This window comes from Marmota monax, unplaced genomic scaffold (assembly GCF_021218885.2).
Source record: "Marmota monax isolate L192 unplaced genomic scaffold, Marmota_monax_Labrador192_F-V1.1 WCK01_AAM20220418_F8-fsc01259, whole genome shotgun sequence".
Lineage (NCBI taxonomy): Eukaryota > Metazoa > Chordata > Mammalia > Rodentia > Sciuridae > Marmota > Marmota monax.
The window spans coordinates 1-20,808 of record NW_026692421.1 but is presented as its reverse complement, the minus strand read 5'-3'; the positions used below and the strand labels follow the sequence as shown (position 1 = coordinate 20,808).

Here is a 20,808-nt window from a genome sequence, read left to right as displayed (position 1 = left end):
TGTTATTTACGAGTCAATCCTATGTTAATGTGAGAATTGGGACACCTGTGGCCATCAATTCTAGCTTTACAATGACCTCAACTGACCCTGTCAAGAGTTAGGAATAGCCCCCATTAAACCTTTGATGTATTTCTTATTTGGCTCCTTTTGTTCTCTTTATTTGTATACTTGTTGTTTTCCTGCATTATCTGAGTACCTACTTGCCTTAAAATTAATTTAAAGAAAACCTTAAAAGTAACTTAAGGAAAACCCATGACCTTGCCCTGATATTGGCTTGCATTTCACTTCTCACTACTCACTGCTACCTAACATCTCCCACTCTTTGGAACTGCAGGCTGCATGGCAGATGAACAGCAGTCCCCCTGCCTTCCACAGGGACCATACAGGAAAGCAGGTAGAGGGCAGTCACATAGGCAGCTTTGGCAGGGTGCGCCACTCCTCAGCTATAGACCAGCCAGACTTCGTTAAACTTCATAAATTTCATCACGGATCTTCAACAGCCCCATGGCACATTGGACAAATATTCTCACAGATGAGAGATTAAAGCAGAGCACAGCAGTCAAGGTGCCCCAACATGAGAAAGTAAGGGGGCAGGAATGCAGGTCCCACCCCCCTGGGTCAGGGCTCCTATCTACTAGGTGGCAAAGAACTAGGCACACATGGGCACTTCCCTGGTCAGGCACCACGCTGTGGCTTCACCAGACTGAGGTTCTAATGGAGTTGGTGTCTGCTGCAAAGCTTTAATTCAACAAGTTAGCTTTAACAGGAAAGCAAAAATTCTAATCACCAAAATATCCCCTTAACTAACAATGTTACTGTACAAAATTCTGATTTATTTTCAGATTTAAAAAAATGTAATCACATCATTAAATATTATTACAGCATAATATCAGAAACAACCCCAAATGCAAACATGACATTCAATTTCTCACAAAACATGTTTATTCAGATGTATCATTTCTATACTTTACAGGGTATATCATAGCAATACAATATATGTATACAAGTTTCATCATGCAACACTGAATCTCCCCCCAGGAGGTCACTATAGTGTAATCTCCCTTTAGTTTTTTGTGATTAATATCTTTGGATAGAATTCATACTGTGGCAGAGCCAGAGAGACTGTCTCTGAGTGTCCTTCAAGAATGGGGACATTCTAGCATTTCAAGCAGGTATTGATGTAGGACAGAGGAGGCTGGACACTTGAGAAATGTGCAGGAACAAGGTTTATTTAAGCTGGTGTAATCCAGAGGGGCTAATGCCAAAAAATCCCTGGACCCCAGGTATGGAAGCTCTCTGGGATTTCTACTCAGTGAATGGTTACACAACACAATGGCTAACATAATAGTTACTTTTTCTTCCATGTTCTTAGATTGGACAGAGGTTTCACAAGATTTTACTAAGAAAAGAGAAAGAGTAACTTTTGTACATCAACAAGTTTGATTGCTGACATAACTTTTTTTTAAATTGTAGATGGGCACAATACCTTATTTTATTTTTATGTGGTGTAAGAATCAAACCCAGTGCCTCACACCTGCTAGGTAAGTGTTCTAACACTGAGCCACAACCCCAGCCCTGCAGACCTAACTTTTACAAGAAAGAGAAACCTGACCTTTACAATAAAGAGGAGCTAAACCACAATGAGCTCTCTAGAAATCCTGTTGACTTTAAAAAAAAAAAAAAAATCTTGTTTACTAGGAGAAAGGCTTATATATTCCAATTAAGGTGGGGATCTTTTGGACACTACATCATTTGGAGTATTTGTGATACATCGTTACCCCCTCTATGCTCATTATTTAACCCTTTAAATCAAAAAACATCATCTTCTAGGCTTAAAATTTTATATAATGCCATAATCTTAATTTCTCCCTCCGTGTTTCCCTCCTCCCGCCCTCCCCCCTCTAACAGCTGCTTCTATAGTTGACCCAATAGTTTCATTGTAAAGGGGAGACAAATATGAAAGCAATAAACAATAGCATAATCCATACTATGTCAATTAAACTTTTGAATCCACCAAGAATAGAAAAACCATCCTCCAAAGAGTGAGCTTGGTTCCCAAGCCTTAATGCCCTTTCAGGTTTGAACTAGTACATGTGCTAGTTGGCTTTTTTTTTTTCAATTTAATTAATAAGTTTAAATTTTATACAAGAAAAATGTATATATTTTTATGACCATTAAAGTGTCTAAACTTCCTTTTAAGCCTTAGACCTTTATGAATTTTTTTTCAATTAGTTATATATAACAGCAGAATGCATTTTGACTATTAAACACAAATGGAGGCAACTTTTCATTTCTCTGGTTAGACACAGTGCACAGTCACCCCATTCCTGCAATCATACATGTACATAGATTAATACAATCCACCTCATTCCACCATCCTTCCCACTCCCATATCCCCTCCCCTCCCACACTCCCCTCAGCCCAATCCAAAGTCCCTCCCATCTTCCCTTGCCCCGCCCCCCATTATGGGTTAGCTATGTGTTTGGTGGTTGTCAGTCCTGTAGTAAAGACCAAGGAGAGGACTGTGTATATGACAGAAGTAAGGGGTGGCAATGCACCACAGTATGAGAGCCCTCTTACAGGATGAAACAGTCCATTTGTCCTGTTGCTTAGTTTATTTTCCTCCTTGCATTGATCAGCCAGCCCTCAAGTGGCTGAAGCAGGGCTGCTGTTTCCTCAGGCTTTGGTGGGTGCAGGCTAGCCAGCTTCCAGGGTGACCAGAGCAGGGCTAGTGTCCTTCTGATCCTCAAGCTTCTCTGGTGTTTCCTTCTTCCTGATGGTCAGCTGAAGGGGAGCAAAAGAATGTATATGAGATTCTATTACAGACAGTCTAAAAACAAACCAAAAAGAACAAAATATTACATAATACATCATGTATATGTGTGCGAGTATATATATGTGTATGTGTGTGTGTGTGTGTGTGTATACACACACACACATACATTTGGTGATGCTGTAAAGAGGAGTAAAAAAGTTGTGGACACTGCTCCCTGTGTGTGCGTCAGAGGTGGGGGATATCCTGGAAAGTTTGAACTACATAGATTTATCTCAATGTAACTTTAAACAAATTTGAAAACAGCTTTTAATTCCATGAGCCTGACCCAACATTTCATGCTTTGGTTTATGACCTTCCATATATTATTATTTCCTCTAAAAACGTGATGTAAATTTCAACTCCCTACCTCACAGGTCAGTTGTCATCCAAAGGTGCACTTCTAGGTGTGTCACCTTTAGTCTGAGAATATATTTCTGCATGGAAATATTGCTGAATGCCTACCTGGCTCCCAAGGTGAGGTCGTGCAGAACAACTTGATTTGCCCATGGCTTATTGTCGGGAGCTGCCTTGGATGCAGACGCCTTTAAGCCCTGATGCACCGGGTTCTGAACAATTACTGCATTCAGTCTGGCAGGGCAGTGCCAGGTTGCAGTAATGTGGCGTCACCCCAGCTCAGATAACAAGGCATGGCTCCAGGTGTAGGCATCACCCACTGGGGTTGAGTTACACTCATCTGTTCCCTTGTATTCCGACCCCTTTGCCCTTTTTAGGATAAAATGTTCTATGGAAACTCCCCTTGTGTGTCTCCTATGTAAAAATAAAGAATTCCAGTGGCTCTATGTCTTTCCATGGGCCCTTACGTTCACAGAGCCACCCCTGGATTATTGAAAAGGTACTTCTGTGTGGTTGTGTGCCTTCTTTGTCATTTTCTTAAGTTATTGGAATAGTCAGATTTATGAACTACGAATTAGGTCTCCAGCTATGACAGATGGTGATAGCTTATCATCCTCACCATCTTTGTTTTACCAGATGCAAAACCAAGGTTGTACCTAGTTCTGGACCCTGGACAAGGTCACCCAGTTAAAAGGGATGTGAATTCAGCTCTACCAACTCTGATGCCTTTGCCTCTCCCCACACTACCCTTTGCAAGACAAAACTAGGTAACATATTTTTCCTTTCTTGATAATCTCATGGAAGAAGCCAATGTCAGGCTAAGTTTGGTAGTTCTAGGAGGGTATTTTCCCAAGAGGGGGCTTTTCCCCAAGTCCAGGTGGGTGGAGTCTGTCCAGTCTGGCTCATACCACTGCCCAGAGCCCAAGAGCCCAGATGGCTTTCTCTGGAATCCAGAGTCCCCTTCAGAGAGGAGTGTGAGGGTGAGTTAGGAAGCTGCTTCCAGGCTGGGCTCCCAGAGCAGCCAGAGATCCCTCTCCAGCTTGCCCCACAGGGTCAAGGTCCAGAGGAGGCCAGTAGCTCCACCCTTGCCCCCTCACCAGCAGGCTGGACCCACCTAGCCCCGCCCACTGCCTGCTGTGAGGACTGCAACCTTTGTTTAAAGTACTCACTTATTTTCCTTGGATGAGTTCCCTGAGTCAGCACAACTCCTGCTCAAGGGCCCAGAAGGACTGGTGGGTGGTCCTGGGGGAGGAAAGGCAGGCGGCAAGCGGTGGGCACTGATGAGGCGACTGCGATGGAGACTGCCCAACTTCCCAGCTTCTGTGGTCTTGGGCAGCACAGCAGCATCTTTGGGATGGAATCACTGAAGAGGCCTCATGGAGTGGTAGCATCTGGTGGCAGCAGCAGCAACATGTAGCTGCTTCAGGCGTAGGGCATCAGGCGAGGGAGGTCCGGAGTTGAGAGTTGGCATGGGGGTGGCAACAGCTGAGGTGTTGGCATCCAGCTGCAGTTTGGGAGATCCCTTGCTGCATACTCACAGCGGTGGTGGCAGCAGAAGAGTCCAGAAGCTGCTGTGGTGACAACAGAGGGATGTTGCCATGATCATTTCTGTCCTGCAGTGCCACAGGAGTCTGACTGCAGTGGGTGAAGTGGGCATCCAGTGCTGAGTATCGCTGTCTTGCGTCCATGATGGAGTCTGGTGGTGGCAGCAGCAACATGCAGCTTCATCCGGGAGCCGGCATGGGGCACTGGAGTCAGGCATCATGGCGGGGGGTGAAGGGCATTGACGTTGGGCCCTTGGTGGGCAGCATCATAGTCCAGCTGGGGTTTGGGAGTTTGGTTGCTGCACGGTGGCGGCAGCACCAGTAGAGTCTGGAAACGGGGCTGAGGACACAGAGGCGTCCAGTGGTGAGCATCTTCATCCTGCTGGGGTAACAGGAATCCTGCTGCAGTGGCATCTGGCGACCATGTGGGGAGTCCGGTGGCTACAGTGAAGAGCTCCAGGCTGGTGGCGGCAGCGAGGGCGCAGGGCAGTGAGCCTCAGAGTGGAAGGGCGACGAGAGGCTGGAATGGCCTCTGCAGTGGCTGTTCCAGGCCCTGGGTCTTGGTCCTGGCTGATCGGCCTGTTCAGGAAGCAGCACGAGGGGGGTGGCAATACCCAGGCAGCTGCTGAGGACCTTAGGCTGCCCACACCTGCCTCGCCTGGCACTGGCCATGAGCCCACCGGGTGGCTGCTCGCCCCATCCCCGATGTGGCCTCTGCAGGGGAACTAGGCCATCTGCCAGGTGGGGCAGCCTTGGGAGAGGACCCCCACCTTCCTCAGAGACATCCCACCTGGGCTGTGGGGGGAGAGAGCAGAGGAACTAGGACCTCTTCATCCTCAAAGTGCATTTCTGATTGGAAGCATTTCCTCTCAGAACTGGAACAGGACAAGGATGCCCTCTCTCACCTTCTACTCTACATAGTCCCTGATACTCTAGCCAGAGTTTAAACTATACTGCTGTTTAAACTCCACTACAGCTTAGACTACACGACAGAGCTGTAGATGAAAGAAATTAAAGGGATAGGAATAGGGGAAGAAGAACTCAAACTATCCCTATTTGCTGATGACATGATTCTACACATAGAGGATCCAAAAAAAACTCCACCAGAAAACTTCTAATATTAACAAATTCAGCAATGTCACAGGATATGAAATCAATATTCATAAATCAAATGCATTTCTATCTATTAGTGATGAACCCTCTGAAAGAGAAATTAGGAAAACTATCCCATTCACAATAGCCTCAAAAATGAAATATTTGGGTATAAATTTAACAAAAGAGATGAAAGACCTATACAATGAAAACTAAAGAAAGAAATTGAAAAGACTTTCAAAGATGGCGGACCAGAGGGAAGCAGCATCTGTGTTGCTCTGTGATCCAGATCTCTCCTAGTAGGAATTCTGCATCTCTTGAGAGTGTTAGAGGCCCCTTTACAGCTTCTCTCTACAGAAATGACCAGCGCTGTGACCTCGCGCAGGACTCAGGGCCTCAGTGTCCGAGCAGGACCCAAAGCCAAAGTTGCAGTTCACTTAAGACTTGGCCAGCGCCTTAGCAGAACCACCTACCAACACATCTGCAGAAGGCCGAGACTCACTCCACTCCCATGCAGGTCACTCAGCTGCTACCTCCCCACAGCACAAGGCCATCGGTTCCCCTGACATCACCAGACACCCGGCTCTGGAAGCACACCCACTACATCTTGGAAAGCATTCCTTGCCATTTTGAGGTGGGCGTGGCTATCGGATCCCTCCCCTTTTGAGCAGGTACCTGATTCCAATTCCTCCCTCATGGAATTAATATTGTCAAAATGGCCACACTATCATAAACCTTATACAGATTTAATGTGATTCCAATTAAAATCCCAATAACATTCCTCATAGAAATAGAAAAAGTAATCATGAAATTCATTTGGAAAAATAGACACAGAGAAATCCTTATTGACAAAGCAATCCTTAGCAAAAAGAGTGAAGTAGGAGACATCACAATATCAAACCTTAAACTACTACAGATCTGTAGTAACAAAAACGGCATGCTATTGGCACCAAAATACACATGTAGACCAATGGTACAAAATAGAAGATACAGAGAAAAACCCACATAAATGTAGTTATCTCATTCTTGACAAAGGTGCCGAAAACATACATTAGCTAAAGGATAGCCTCTTCAACAATGGTGCTGGGGAAACTGTAAATCCATATGTAGCAGACTGAAATTAAACCACGATCTCTCACCTTGCACAAACACTCAAAGTAGATCAAGGACCTAGGAATTAGACCAGAGACCCTGTACTTAAGAAATAAAATCAAGAATTAATAATGGGATGGATTCAAACTTAAAAGCTTCTTCTCAGCAAAGGAAACAATAATATGAAGAGAGAGCTCACAGAGTGGGAGAACATCTTTACTACACGCACATTAGATAAAACACTAATTTCCAGGATATATAAAAAACTCAAAAACGTCAACATCCAAAGAATAAATACCCCAATCAATAAATGGGCTAAGGAAATGGGCAGACACTTCACAGAAGAAGATACACAGTCGATCAACAAATATATGAAAATATGTTCAACTTCACCAGAAATTAGAGAAATGCAAATCAAAACTACTCTAAGACAATCTTACTCCAGCCAGAATGGCAGTTAACAAGAATACAAGCAACTGCCGCAGTCTGGCGGCAGTTATGTAAATGAAAAAAGCTAATCCTCAAAAACAACAGGCTGAATGTTCTCCCTGATAAGTGGATGCTGATCCATAATGAGGGGGGCAAGGGAAGAATGGAGGAACTTGGGGCAAAGGGGAAGGATAGGAGGGACAGGCATGGGGTAGGAAAGAGGGTGGAATGAGAGGGATATCATTACCCTAGGTACATGCAGGACTGCACATATGGTGCAACTCTACATCGTGTTCTACCAGAGAAATGAAAAGCTGTGCTCCATTTCTGTACAATGAACCAAAGTGAATTCTGCTGTTATGTACAACTAATTACAGCTAATTAATTTTTTTAAAGTACATTTCTGTGTCTAAGGGTGGCAGAAGACCAAGACCAAGGACAGCACGTCTTGGGGTTCCCTCTGCCATCTATGCCCTCCACCCTTGTCCCGCCCCAGGGATGCGTTTTGAGGGGGAGGATTTGTAGCCCCACCCCCCACTGCCTCTGCTCTCAGTGGCCACAGCCCAGGAGAGATGTCGCTGGGGAGGGTGGGTGTCCTCTTTAAAGGCTGCCCCGGCTGGCAGCGGGCCTACTTCCCCCGCAGAGGCCGCAACCCAGGGAGGGGCAGGGCGAACCCGGGGTGGGGCGAGCTGCCACCCGGGGGGCTCAGTGCCGGTGCCAGGCGCCGCCTGCGTGCTCAGCATAAGGTCCTCAGAGGCTGTGTGGGTACCGCCGCCTGCCGTGTCCTGCTTCCTGAGCAGGCAGGCCCTGCCAGGAGCAAGACAAGTGGCCTGGGGCAGCCACAGCACAGGGCACCCCATCCTCTGGTCGCCCTCTGACTCTGAGGCCCGCTGCCCTACGCTGTCGCTGTCGCCACAGCCAGTGCTCCACACTGTGGCCACTGGAGTCCCGACCTGGCCACCAGAAATGCTGCCAACACCTCCACTGCACTGGAAGCAGACTCCCGCCACCGCCAATGGATGAGGATGCTCCTATTTGGACGCCTATTTCCATGCAGCCACCGATTCAACTGGACTCCCCAAAGGGCCTTAGGGCGCCTAGGCTCCCTGATGAACGACCTGCCCGCAGAGGGATGCCGCTGGTTGCTGGGAACCTCCAATGTGGAACCCTAATGTGGAACGTTGAGGGTGGCTGCTCTTCACTTCCACACTGCAACTGGACTCCTCCACAGGTGGCGCCTACACCTCCAGGCTTGGGGAGGGTGTGGGCACCCCATTTTATCTGTGCCACCTGTTCATCCTGCCAGGGGATTAATTCACTAATTGGCTTTAGGCTCTCATAACAGGATCATTTCCCCTCTAAACCTTCTTGCATTGTCTCACCCATGAGCTTTTGGGGGACACCGAGAAACTCAACCATATCGCGTCTTCATCAGATAGCTTAGCAAGATCTTCTTCATGACTTGCTGTAGCTTCTACATCAGCAATTGCTGCTTCACCCTGCACTTGTCTTATATGGAGATGGGCCGCTTGCTTCGAACATCATGAACCAAATTCTGCCACCTTCAGACTTCTTCTGGAGCTTTCTCCCTTCTCTTGGCATCAGAAAAATCTAATGTTTTGGCCTTATCTGGATGCGGTTTTGGCTTAAGGGAACGTGGCTTGTTTCACCTGTTCTCCAGACTATGAAAACTTTATCCCTATCAGCTGTTTTGCTTTCTTATCATTCACCTATGCCCTGGAGCAGCACTTTAATTTTCTTTATGAACATTTCCCTTGCATTCTCATTGGGACTAATTATTCAAGAGGCACAGCTTTTTTTTTTTCTTTTCTTTCTTTCTTTCTTCTTTTAATAGTTTTAGATCAACAGCATGCCTTTCTTTGTTTAGTTGTTTTGTTTTGTTTTGTTTTGTTTTTTGTAGTGCTAAGGATTGAACTCAGTGCCTCATACATTCTAGGCAAGCACTCTGCCACTGAGCTACAGCCCAGCCCAAGGCACAGCTTTCTATTTGGAATGCAAAACTTGGAACTCTTCCTTTTATTCCAACTCTTCAGTCCATTACAGAGTAATTAACTGGTCTAACTTCAATATTGTTAGACCAGTTAATTACTCTGGTGAGTCATGATCTGTGGAGCAATAAGAAGACACAGATTAAGTTTGCTGTCTTATATGAACAGGGTTTGTAGTGTCACATGACATCTAACCCAGTTAACGTCACAGAACACAGTAGGGGATAAAATGCCCTGAAATCCTCACCACCCTTTAGGCAGTCATCTCGGCTCCATGCACAGGGGCCCCACAGGACCCCTGTGCTCTAAGGGGGCTCTCCATCTTCAGCTACTCAGTGCTGGGGGTGGCACAGCCTGGTGAATGGATTGAGCACTATTGTGTCAACATAAATGTTTGTTACTAAAATACTTACAATGCCATCCCAGACATTTAAAAAAAACCACCATCACAAAAAATAAAATAGACAGTTTTAGTGGGAGGAGGCGGATAGCTGTGGTGGGGCATCTGGCACAATGCGCAGGTGCTCACACGTGGGAGGTGCCCTCAAGGACTTTAGAACTAGGGCAGCGAGAAAACATTCTAGGAGAAGTGGAGGCTTCTGGTCTAATCGTTTCTTGACCCCCTGCCTCTGGCATTTGTGTGTGTGTGAATTTTATGTAGCTGCCAGGGAAGATGGCTGACTTTGAAAGAATGGGATGGCAGCTTGGGTCACCACCTGTACCAACTGGAAGATAATGATGTAAAGGGCCTCTCCTTCAGCTGGAACCTCCCAAGGCCCCCTGCATGGGGAGCTTCCCAGAGAGTGTCCAAGCAGGTCACATGCAGCAGAGCAAAGGGGGCAAAACTGTGAGGCACATGTGTGGGTAGGATTCTCCCCTCACTTTCTGTCCAGTCTCTATACAAAAAAAACATGGGCAATCCAGGCTGGGATTGGCTGTGCTGGAGAGGGATCCTCACAGGGCCTGGCTCTGAGGCTCCAGCCACGCCTCTCTTCCTTGGGTACCCAGAATCCCACCACAGCTTGCTTTGTTCCTTCTACAGAGTAAGCCCCAGACCTCTGTCCTCTGCTGGGAAACAACAGGGTAGACCCTGAGGTCTGCCCAGCCATCCTCTACAACAGCCCCCCAAGTGACCACTCTGGAGACAGCAGCCCTCCCTCTTGGCCCAAAGACCACTCACTTCTTGTCTTGAAGGTACTCCTCCTCAACATATGGCTGGAGGCGTCCATACCTAGAGAATACCAGGAGGCTGTGACCTCTAATATCCTGTGTCCCTCATCTGTCGAGATGCCTGGTGGACTTGACTAACTTACTGACAATAACGGGAGCTCAGGAGGGCTGGGAGAGTTTGTCTGCACTGATTCCTAAATGATAGGCCAAGTGCCTGCCAAAGGTAGGTGCTTCATATATATTTGAGCCATGAATGAACCCACCCACCTGCTGCCTGGCTACCTCAGGGCCAGGACCCTCTCAGTTGACCCCAGGGGTCCCTGTTCTGTCTACAGGCAGGTTGGAACCCTCCCAGATGCAACCCACAGACTCCTTCCCAAATGTGGAAACTGCTTTTCCTGAGGCCTCAGAAGAGTGAGGTCTGAGGCAGAGAACTTCCTCTCAGGGAGGGGACAGGCCCCCAGGGAAAGGCCAGAGCCATCGCCAGCCTGTGTCCCAGGACCACTCTGAGGCAAACACTCCTAGGGCTCATCCTACTTGGATTTCTAAACACCCAGGCAGAGTTCTCCTCTGAAAAACCCTACTTTCCTCAGAGCTGACGGAGGTTCAGAGTGATGCCCGGCATTCCCAACACCAGGCCAGGAGATGGCCATGGGCCAGGGCTTGGAGGTCATACACACCTTTTACCCAGCAGCTCCAGAGCCTTCTGGGTACTGGCCAAATCTTGGTACAAATACAAAACCCCATGGACATAGGGGGTGTTCCCCTGCTGCAGGGCAGGCACCAGGCCGTCCTCGAGCTCCCAGAGAAGTACTGTGAGGGTTTCCACAAGACAGGACACATCCACTGATGAGCCTTGGTCATCTTCTCCCTAGGATGGGCAATCAAAGAGGGACATTTCAACAGGAAAACGGTAGCCATTTGCAAAAGGAATCACTGCCATACGTCAGGGGAAATCAAAATATTTTCCCTCCATATTCTCAGGAGACATCACACACACACACACACACACACACACACACACAAACCTGGTGAGATCTGGCACTTTTGAAAGGGGAATCTGAATGTGGGTTAAACTATGGACACCTGTGGTGCCCTGTCCTGTCTCACTTCTGGTCTCCTTGGGAAAAATTGCCAGAGTCGTTGGGACACAGCGCTGACCCAGCACCTCCACACTCAGGAAAAGCCCTGAGGCTTAAGCACCCACAGATCTGTAGACAACAAGAACTCATGGCTCTGGGCTTGCTGTCTCAACACCAGTGAGCAGACTGGGACTGTTTGTGGACTGTGAGTGCCTAGCTACCAGGGTTCCAAGTTCTGTGAGTTCCATGGCCAAGGAAGTGAGGTCACTGTCTCAGGAAGTCCTTTGCTGAGTCCCTTTCTTACACAAGATGGTTCCAATGGCCCACTGGGCTGCAGTCTTCCCATGACATAGGCACAGGTGGACCCAGTTACACCAACACACCCTGGATCAGGCCCTCAGACAGGCCCGGGTGGAGCCAGCTCCCTTGGTTTGGGGAGACAGAGCTTGGTTGAGACCCTTCCCCTTCTTGTGGGTATGTGTGTGGCCCTGAGGAAGTCATTGTGCCTTGCAGGGCCTCCATAGCTTCTCAACATGTTCCCAGGGGTCATTCTAGCATCTGCTTTAGAGGTTGTCATCAGGGACATGTGCCCACACATACATGGACTCCCTGAGAAACCCTAATCCAGGAGTCATGCGTCTCTAATGCACAAATACACAGATAACATGACATAGGAAGTTAAGGGACAAAGGATGACATCCAACTTTACCATGACCTGAGTCCCACAGTGACAGAGGGAAAGTCAGCTCCTCTCTTGGCCATGGTCCCCACTCTGCACCACTGGAGGGTTATTTTCAGAGATAGCCTCCCCTTTGCCATAGAATTCTAATTCCTGTGCGAAATCAAATTGCCCCAATGTCTCTTCCGATCGTATGATGGGGTACACTACAGGGGATTTCAAACACCACAGCATCCTGTGCCCAAAGCCTGTAGCTCCCTCCTCTCTCAGTGGATCCACATCAGCATCTGGTTTCTAAGAAACAGAAATCAACAAGCCTCATGGGGTATCACTTCCAAGTTTGAGTCACGGGAAGTCTAACTTAGTCTGGCTCCACAGGCCCACAGCAGAGGGCACTGCTGAAATTCCAGAGGTTTGTGGGGAAAGTTGGTGGGGCAGCAGGCAGAGACCTGAGGACCCCATGAAATGGCAAGGAGCTGGCATTTCTGTGCCTCTGTTTCTACACGCCTCCCATAGGTGAAAATGCTAGGGCTAAAAAATTCACTGATGCACAAAACATATAAGAAGCAAGGATGGTGTGGAATGGCCAAGAATTTCTTCCATAGCATGGCCACGACCACGGAAACGGACTTCTCTATCTCCATGTCTTTAGGGAAAGGCAAAGCCACTCGCTTTTGTTTTGTGTGCAGTTTAAAGCAACAGTTTCCTCCTATTCTTCCAACTAAACTTTGGAGGCAAGATCCCAGTAGTATGAACAAAGAAGCATCTCAGAGGCAATAGTACTCAATAGCTGAGGCTACTGGAGCAGAGAGAAAGACAGACAATTCAGCTTTGAGGTCTGGAAAGGGAATAGGAGACCAGTCCCTGCAGGGGACACTCACAAACCGAATGCATGTTCACTGAGCGCCCTGTGCTCACTGTTGAATGGAACATGAGGAGCTGATGTCTTTCCATCTCCTAAGGAACTTCCAGATTTAGCTAGCCATCCCAGGAGACTCAGGACCATCATCCTTGTGCACACAGAGCTAAGTGGCTGCTCATTACCTTCCCACCAAAGGTGAGAGGCAGGTGATGCTAAGTTCTTTGAACTGATACTGAATTGAAAAATATTTTAATCGTATATGCTCTCCTGAAAATACCAGTAAATTCACCAGCTTCAAATTACTATAAGAAAGAACTAAAGGGGAGAAGATATATTAAGCAAAGATATGACAAGAATTCAACTTCCAAATGACCTAAATGCACTTGCAGCTTCTGTGCTATTTCAAGTTGCTTATAATACATAGCAGGTTTCATATGTGCTGATGGTGCCTTACAGGCTCCTGGCCTAACAGGAGAGGCTTTCCTCACACTAGAGCAGCTTCATCAAGCATCTGGATTTACACAGCTGCAAATTTTGAAAAGTAACACTAAATGATATCTCTCAAGATAAAGATGTCTGCTCAAAAACAAATATTAAAACTAGATAAAATTCTACTAGAATACAAAAATGTAGAAACTACGATGACATAACAAAATATTTATTAAACTCTAAGCATGTTATTTATTGACCCCCAAACAAATATTCCTATAGCATTTCTAAAAGACATCATCCTTATTCTTCCTTGAATTGCTTCTATCCATCAGAAAGATGTCATGTTCTTAAGGCTGGTTGATTTATTCCCTTCAAATGTGAATAAAAACCCAAATCTCAAAATTCCACAAAACCATTTATAAGAAGGGAAAATGTCCTTCATCCAATTCACAATGCAGCTGAAAAAAATCCCAATAAAACCAGAAACAGCCTATGAGAAGGTTTCATAAGAATTGCAATTAGCTATACAATGATATACAGAAACCAGTTTTTTAAACACTTGAAAGTGCTCCTCAGCCACATCAGAAGCAACTAAGATATTTATTTACCACCTATTAACTCAGTTTCCACAAGGAAAAAAAAAATCTTCCTCATGCTAAACACAATAGATGAAGGAAATGCAGTGTCAAAGAACAGCTCTCTTTGGTCATCAGCTCTGCGCTTCCCAGTTCACACTGAGGTTGACTTTCATCTTGCTCACATGGACCAGGACACTTAATTAACACACAGTCAGGGAGCCTGCCCTAGAAGGCTACTACTCCCCAGAGACTAGTACATGTGCTCCTTTGGCTTTCCTGACACTAACAGGTTATGAACATCCTTTCTTCTTAAAGAATAGGCTGATGGGGCTGGGGTTTGGGTCAGTGGTAGAGTGCTTGCCTAGCATGTGTGAGGCACTGGGCTCAATTTTCAGCAGCACATATAAATAAATAAAATAAAGGTCCATTGACAACTAAAAAACAATATCAAAAAAAAAAAAAAAGAATAGGCTGGTGAACACAGCACATCAGCTGTTTCATGTGAGTACTGATATCTATTAGTTGTTGATAGCTGTCCCATTCCCAGGGTTACCTGCTATTAAAAGGCAAGCTCACTGGGGAAGCACTGAGGACTCCTATCATAGCCTCCTGCTGAAAACCTCTATTGAACTCCTGCTTCAATCCTAAGCCTGCTGCTTCCCCAAACACAAGTCTATTGCATGATTTTACAAAGAGGGGGAACTGATGGAAATCACTGAGGGGCTGGAACACCTGAAGAAGGTCAGCCTGGCAAGTGACTAGGTCCTCTTCCAGTCTGACCTCTTTGGAACAATTTGGAAGAAAATGATTTCTAGACAAGTCACTTGATAACAAATTTATAGTTTCATATTTGAAAGCACCACCAACGAAAGCTTTAGTTACCAGTCAAGACATGCAGTTCATGGGTGTGTCATTATGAGAAGTAACCAAGAAAAGGGTTGTGGCTGAACTCGGACCATAGAGAACCCTCAGTGATCCACAGTGGCATTGGGCAGGGGGAGAGGTAGGGTCAATATGGGTAAATTCAATGCTCAGGACAATATTAAGAAGACTGTTAGATTAATTCAAACTATAATCCCCAGCCCTTTACAATAACAAACCATCCATTTAAGATCCACTCTCCCTCCTCCTGGCCATTTCCTAACAAAAGTACTAAGAGGCTCAGATCTGGCCAAAATGAAAGGCCCAGCAGGGCTTGGAGGCACACACCCGTAGTCCAAGCATTGGGGAAGATGGGACAGGAAAATATGGAGTTCAAAACTAGCCTCAGCAAACTAGAGAGGTCCGAAGCAACTTAGCTAGACTCTGTCTCTAAATAAACATATTTAAAAAAAAAAGTCTGAGGATGTGTCTTAGTGGTTAAGAACCCCAGGTTCAATATCTGGTATAAAAATAAATAAATGAATGACTCATCAAATTTTCAGTCCTCCGGATGGTTCTGTATTTTCAGCAGTGCCCATCAGGAACCATGGCGATGAGGTTACCTTCTAGAAAGCCAATCACATTATATATTCCCACATCCAATACTGCTCAAAAACCTGTTCCCCTGGTTTGGATTCATCTCAATGAAATGCCTGACTGTGCCAGCAATGCTCCTGTGCAACGACTGTGAAGCACTTGACAACTACTACACTCAAGGCAGGCAAGGCTGGCATCCTGCACCTTTGGGTTCAAAGGCTGGAGAGTCCAGGTTCTGGCAGGGACTGCCCTGGCTTATTCTCCTTTGTGGGACTTTCCAGGACTTGGGCACCATGGGTCCAGCTTAGGACCTGCTAAGACACCCTAGCTATGGGTGCTTCTAATTTTACTGCCATCTCCAAAGTCATCCGAAGCAGAAACCCCTACGATCAATGCAGGGGACCAACACCATTTCCAGAAAGGCCACCTGCACTTGAAAGTCCATGCTGTGGAATCACTGGCTTCTACGACTACAGACCTCCCTCCAGATGTGCTACTGGCCTTTGGAGCACTGAGCATCTGCTCCAAAAGAAGAGAAACTCCAAGCCCAGACAGCAAGCCTGGAGCATGAAAACCTGCAGCACCTCTAACCAGAATACCTCCAGTGACCAAGGGACAAAAGACAAGCAGCAAACATGAGCAGGGAGTCACCAATGCCCCTCCATTTAATGCTTGACACAAAGGCCACCCAAGCAGAAATCGAGGGGCCAGCACCACCCCAGAAAGACCAACTTGCATGACTATGCCCTTGGCAGTGTCCTCAGTGGAACCTGAGAGCAGAGAACCTGGGAGCAGCCTGTGAGTAATGAGCATCTCCTTTCTAAGAGGAGGGACCCTCGAGCACCAGACAGACCTATGAGGCAAGCTTGGGCCTGACTCTCTGTGGCCCCCACCACCAGAGTATTTCCATGGTGACCAAGTTACACAGGACAAACAGCAACCATGATCTTGGAGCCACCTAGGCCCCTCCTTTCAGTGCCATCCCCAAAGGGCCCACCCAAGCAGAAATGCCCAAGTTTGCCTCGGGGCACCAGCACCACCATGAGCAAGGCTGCATCTAGGTGCACATCTGTGCTGGCCTCTCAACCTGGCAGCTCAGCTGGACCAGCCACCAGACCATCCTCTTCCAGGTCAGGACCCACTCCTGTGGGGTCCAAGAGAAAACTCTTTTGCTAAGATGACATCCACCTTCTCCCACATGGGACCTGGTGGCAGACTGCTTAGATGCATAGCACAGGTCTCACCCTGACCTCTGTGATCCTGGGGCAAAGTGGAGGCTCAGAGACATGATGTCCCCTTCCCTCTCACTTCCTGGCAGCTTTGCCCTCAGAGTTGGGTAGCAGGAGCCTTTCATTTTACTTGGCTCTCTGGTCAGGCTCCTCACTACTACAGAGGCCCTGTCCTGGCTCTCTGGTTTCCTTGTTGTTTGAGCATCTGGGAGTTCTCTGTCCTTAGGCCATTTGCTTGGATGGGGAAATTTGAAATTGGCTTGTGGTCCAGATAATGAGAAGGGATATGAGGTGCACAGAGGAACCACAATGTTTGGAAGGTCTCCTTCATAATATGTAAGTATAGGAAATATTAAGCCCAGACTACTCACTAGAAAGAATTTTCACAGAGTGCTCTGCTTATAGCTATAAATCTGTGACCAAGAAAAAATTATTTTCCCACTCTAACAGAGCATGGCCTCTGTATGGGCCAGAATCAAGAGAAAAATGGCCTTTAAGGAGGTCACTGAATTATTAGTCTTATGCAAATAGAATTGTTTTGTCAAAGACCAGGAAAATGGGATGAAATACGTAATTTTTTTATTCTACATAAATAAGCCTGTTCTAGACTCCTGGTGGGAAGACCTCCAGAGGCCTCTGCCACCTGGTGGGGGAGAGTGGAGAGCCACAGGGTGGGGTGGGTGAGCTGAGCCAGTGAGGTGCATGGGCTGCAGTCCTCCAGGGACCCTCAGTTGACCTTCACAAGAGAATCACAGAGGACAGGGTGGCTGAATCAGGAAGGCTGGAGGGATTTTCAGGTAAGTTTAAAATAAATCTCACTGTGGGGAAGTGGGGCAAAGAGGAGGTGAGTCAGATGCCCCTTGGCTACCACTGGACAAAGGGGAGTGAGCAGAGGAAGGGTGTGCCACCCTGCCTGCCTCAAGGTCACCTGGGGTATGGAGCTCGGGCAGAGGCCTTCACAGGCCCACATTCCAAGCTACCTAGACCACTGGACCTTGAACCCAGATTCCTGAAGGTGACAGGAGCCAGGGGCTCACCTCCTGCCAGGTACCATCCTGCATGTTCCAGCTGCTACCAGCAACTCAGGTTTCAAGCTCCAACCAGGTCATCACCCCCTTATAGAAGCTTCCTAGACTTTTTATACCCCAAGTGGGGACCATGTGGTGCCCCATCCATGTTCTACTAACACCTCTTCTTGTTACTTGTCACAAGAACCCAAACTGTCATTCAGTCGCTCAGTGTTTCTCCAGTGTCCCCTGCATGCCAAGTGAGATAGAAAGACATAAACTAATCCATGTGAATGAATAGACAGTGACAACCTGAGGCCAGTTCTCTACAGCAAAAATCCTTGGTCCTCTGAGAACAAATAACCAAAAACCAGGCCTGACAGGGTAGTAGAGAGGGCAGGGAGGGCTTCCTCAAGGGGGTGATGGCTCAAGATCTGAAATAGAAGTAGAAATTACTTCTCTGGGCCTCAGTTTCTCCAGCTCTAAAGCAGGGAGATCCTGTGTGTCACCCACCACTGCCCCTACAGAGCCGACCTGGAGTTCAAGTTAAGACAGATGTGGGGACAAGGTGCAGGGAAAAGAGCTACATGGAAATGGCCAGCAGCTTTGAGCTTTTTGTCTTGTTATGGGCGAGGCAGGGAGGAGGTGAGAGCTGGGAGGGGTGGAATAGGGCCAGTGGAGGTGGTGAGAAGGGAGGGTTTGGGGAAGTTCAAGGCACAGACTCAAAGACAGTTGGAGGATGGAGCAGGGAGGGGTGGTGTCTCCCTGCCAGACCTGGCTCGTTCCATGGTGTGGCCCAACCTTCTTTTCCTTCTGAATCCTGTCCCCCTCCATCCCTGCACCCCCAGCTGCTCACAGGTCATTCCTCTGCCTGACCCACACACTCCTGCTGCCTGGCCTTGCTCATGCAGTCCCCTCACTCGATCCCCTCCCTCTCCTATTGGTCTCCCCCTCTGGACGAATTCCCCAGCCACACCCATCTCTTCATTCTTCTCTGAGCCCCCCACCCCAACTTGATGGGTCCCCCCCTTCCAAGCTCCCGGCATCAGGCCTCCCCTGCAGGGTTCTGCACATGAGGCTCTGGAGCCAGATTTCCAGAATTCCAGTCCCAGCTCTTCCAGGCAGGACCTTGACTAACTCATAATTCATGTCCTTTCCCAGAGCCTCACCTTTACCACCAGGGAAATGGGTGATATGATTCCCTCTGTAAATATATGCAGCCTGGTTCATGGAGGTATTGATGCTCCGAGGTGGAATTCAGGGTTCCTGTAAGGGGGCGCCTTTTGGCACTTAAAGGAGTGGCCCTCGTGGCTCCAAGAACAGAGTTGGTTTTCGTCCCCTGTAAAGTGACCACTATAGGGATGGTCTAGTTAGTGGCGCTGAATATGTCGAAGCCCCATTTACCCTGTAAATGCTGTCTCATGTTTCTCTTTCCTTTACTTGGGGAGGAGATGAACAGAACCCCAAAGACAGATATGAGATCCGGGAGCTAGTTTGGGCTCCCAGGTTCCTGGATTGCATGGGGACAAACTTACAAGTCAAGGTGGCCTTTCTGAAGGTGGTGATGGTTCCTCCCAGGAGAGCTTCAGGGGTTCTGCACGGTCAGGCTTTGGGGGACGGCATGAATTGCACAAACATCAGTGGTTGCTTACCCTGGTTTGTATTTTGCCTTCTCTCCCTTGGTCCTCATGGTGGTGCTCTGCCTAGGGGCAGGCCCTGGAGCTGTTCTATCCCAAACTTGCCCCATGGTGTTCTCTGGTTTGGGGGGGTCCCTCTACTTTTTTAGCAGATGCCCATTTCTGCCATGGGAGATGGAAGAACTGGGGACAAATCTGTCCTCCAAGTTGCAATTGAGGCAACTGACACTGGCAGCATTAAGGGGGATGAATCTTGGTTGTCCCATGCTGACTGGGGCTGCCTGTTCTTGGGACAAACACTGTTCACAGTCCCTGGCCTCTGAGTAGCAGCTGCAGAGGCTGATGGACTAGTTGATCCAGTGGACTTGCAGCCTGGCTGCCAGCAGAATGTGTGTGGGTGCTGGCACGGGCCCCCACGGTGGGATTTCTACGTCTGTCAGCACCAAGGGCTGAGTGGGTTGGGCTGCCCAGGCTGGGGGCCTGCTATCAATGGTGGGAATGGAGCTACCCCTGGACCTGGAGATCCCAGGTGTCCAAACTACTGACAGCTGGCAGAGGTGGGGGCTCTGGGCTTCTTCCTGTCAGAAACCCCAGGTGGGATGGTGGCTCCAGGGATGAGGGGCTTCTTCCCTCGGGGAGCGTGTTTAGGTACCTTTCAAGACGGCAGACTGAGGAATCAGACCAGAGACTCTGCGTCTAATAGAAGATAAAGTTGGTCCTCATCTTCATCTCGTGGGGGCAGGCCCCAAATTCCTTAATAAGACTCCTATAGCACAAGAGTTAAAACCAAGAATCAACAAATGGGACGAATTCAAACTGAAAAAGTTTTTTCTCAGCAAGAGAAATAATATGCGAGGTGAATAGGGAGCCTACATCCTGGGAACCAATTTTTACCCCTCAAACATCAGATAGAGCTCTAATCTCTAGAGTGTACAAAGAACTCAAAAAGTTAAACAACAAAAAAGCAGATAACCCAATCAACAAATGGCCCAAGGACTTGGACAGAAACTTCTCAGAAGAGGACACACCATCAATTAACAAATACATGAAAAAATGCTCACCATCTCTAGCAATCAGAGAAATGCAAATCAAAACCACCCTAAGATACCATCTCACTCCAGTCAGAAAGGCAGCCATTATGAAGTCAAACAACAATAAGTGCTGGCGAGGATGGGGGGGGGGGGGTAAGGTACACTCATACATTGCTGGTGGGACTGCAAATTGGTGCAGCCAATTTGGAAAGCAGTATGGAGATTCCTTGGAAAGCTGGGAATGGAACCACCATTTGACCCAGCTATTCTCCTTCTTGGATTATACCCAAAAGACCTAAGAAGAGCAT

General features: G+C 47.6%; 1 long non-coding RNA gene across 4 annotated transcripts; it reads right to left on the bottom strand.

The window, feature by feature from the left end:
* Window positions 1-919: 919 nt before the first annotated feature.
* LOC124091741 (uncharacterized) lies at window positions 920-20,782 on the bottom strand. 4 transcript variants are annotated; one of them, XR_009226682.1, is made up of 7 exons: window positions 20,122-20,782; window positions 19,368-19,439; window positions 19,002-19,185; window positions 11,186-11,376; window positions 10,516-10,566; window positions 4,339-9,452; window positions 920-2,784 (listed from the first exon to the last, which is right to left on the bottom strand). It is a non-coding gene; the product is annotated as an uncharacterized LOC124091741 (long non-coding RNA). The 4 variants fall into 4 exon arrangements; XR_006851419.2 differs by lacking the exon at window positions 19,002-19,185 and having other exon boundaries at window positions 20,122-20,781; XR_009226683.1 differs by lacking the exon at window positions 19,002-19,185 and having other exon boundaries at window positions 4,339-9,399; window positions 20,122-20,780.
* Window positions 20,783-20,808: the final 26 nt, after the last annotated feature.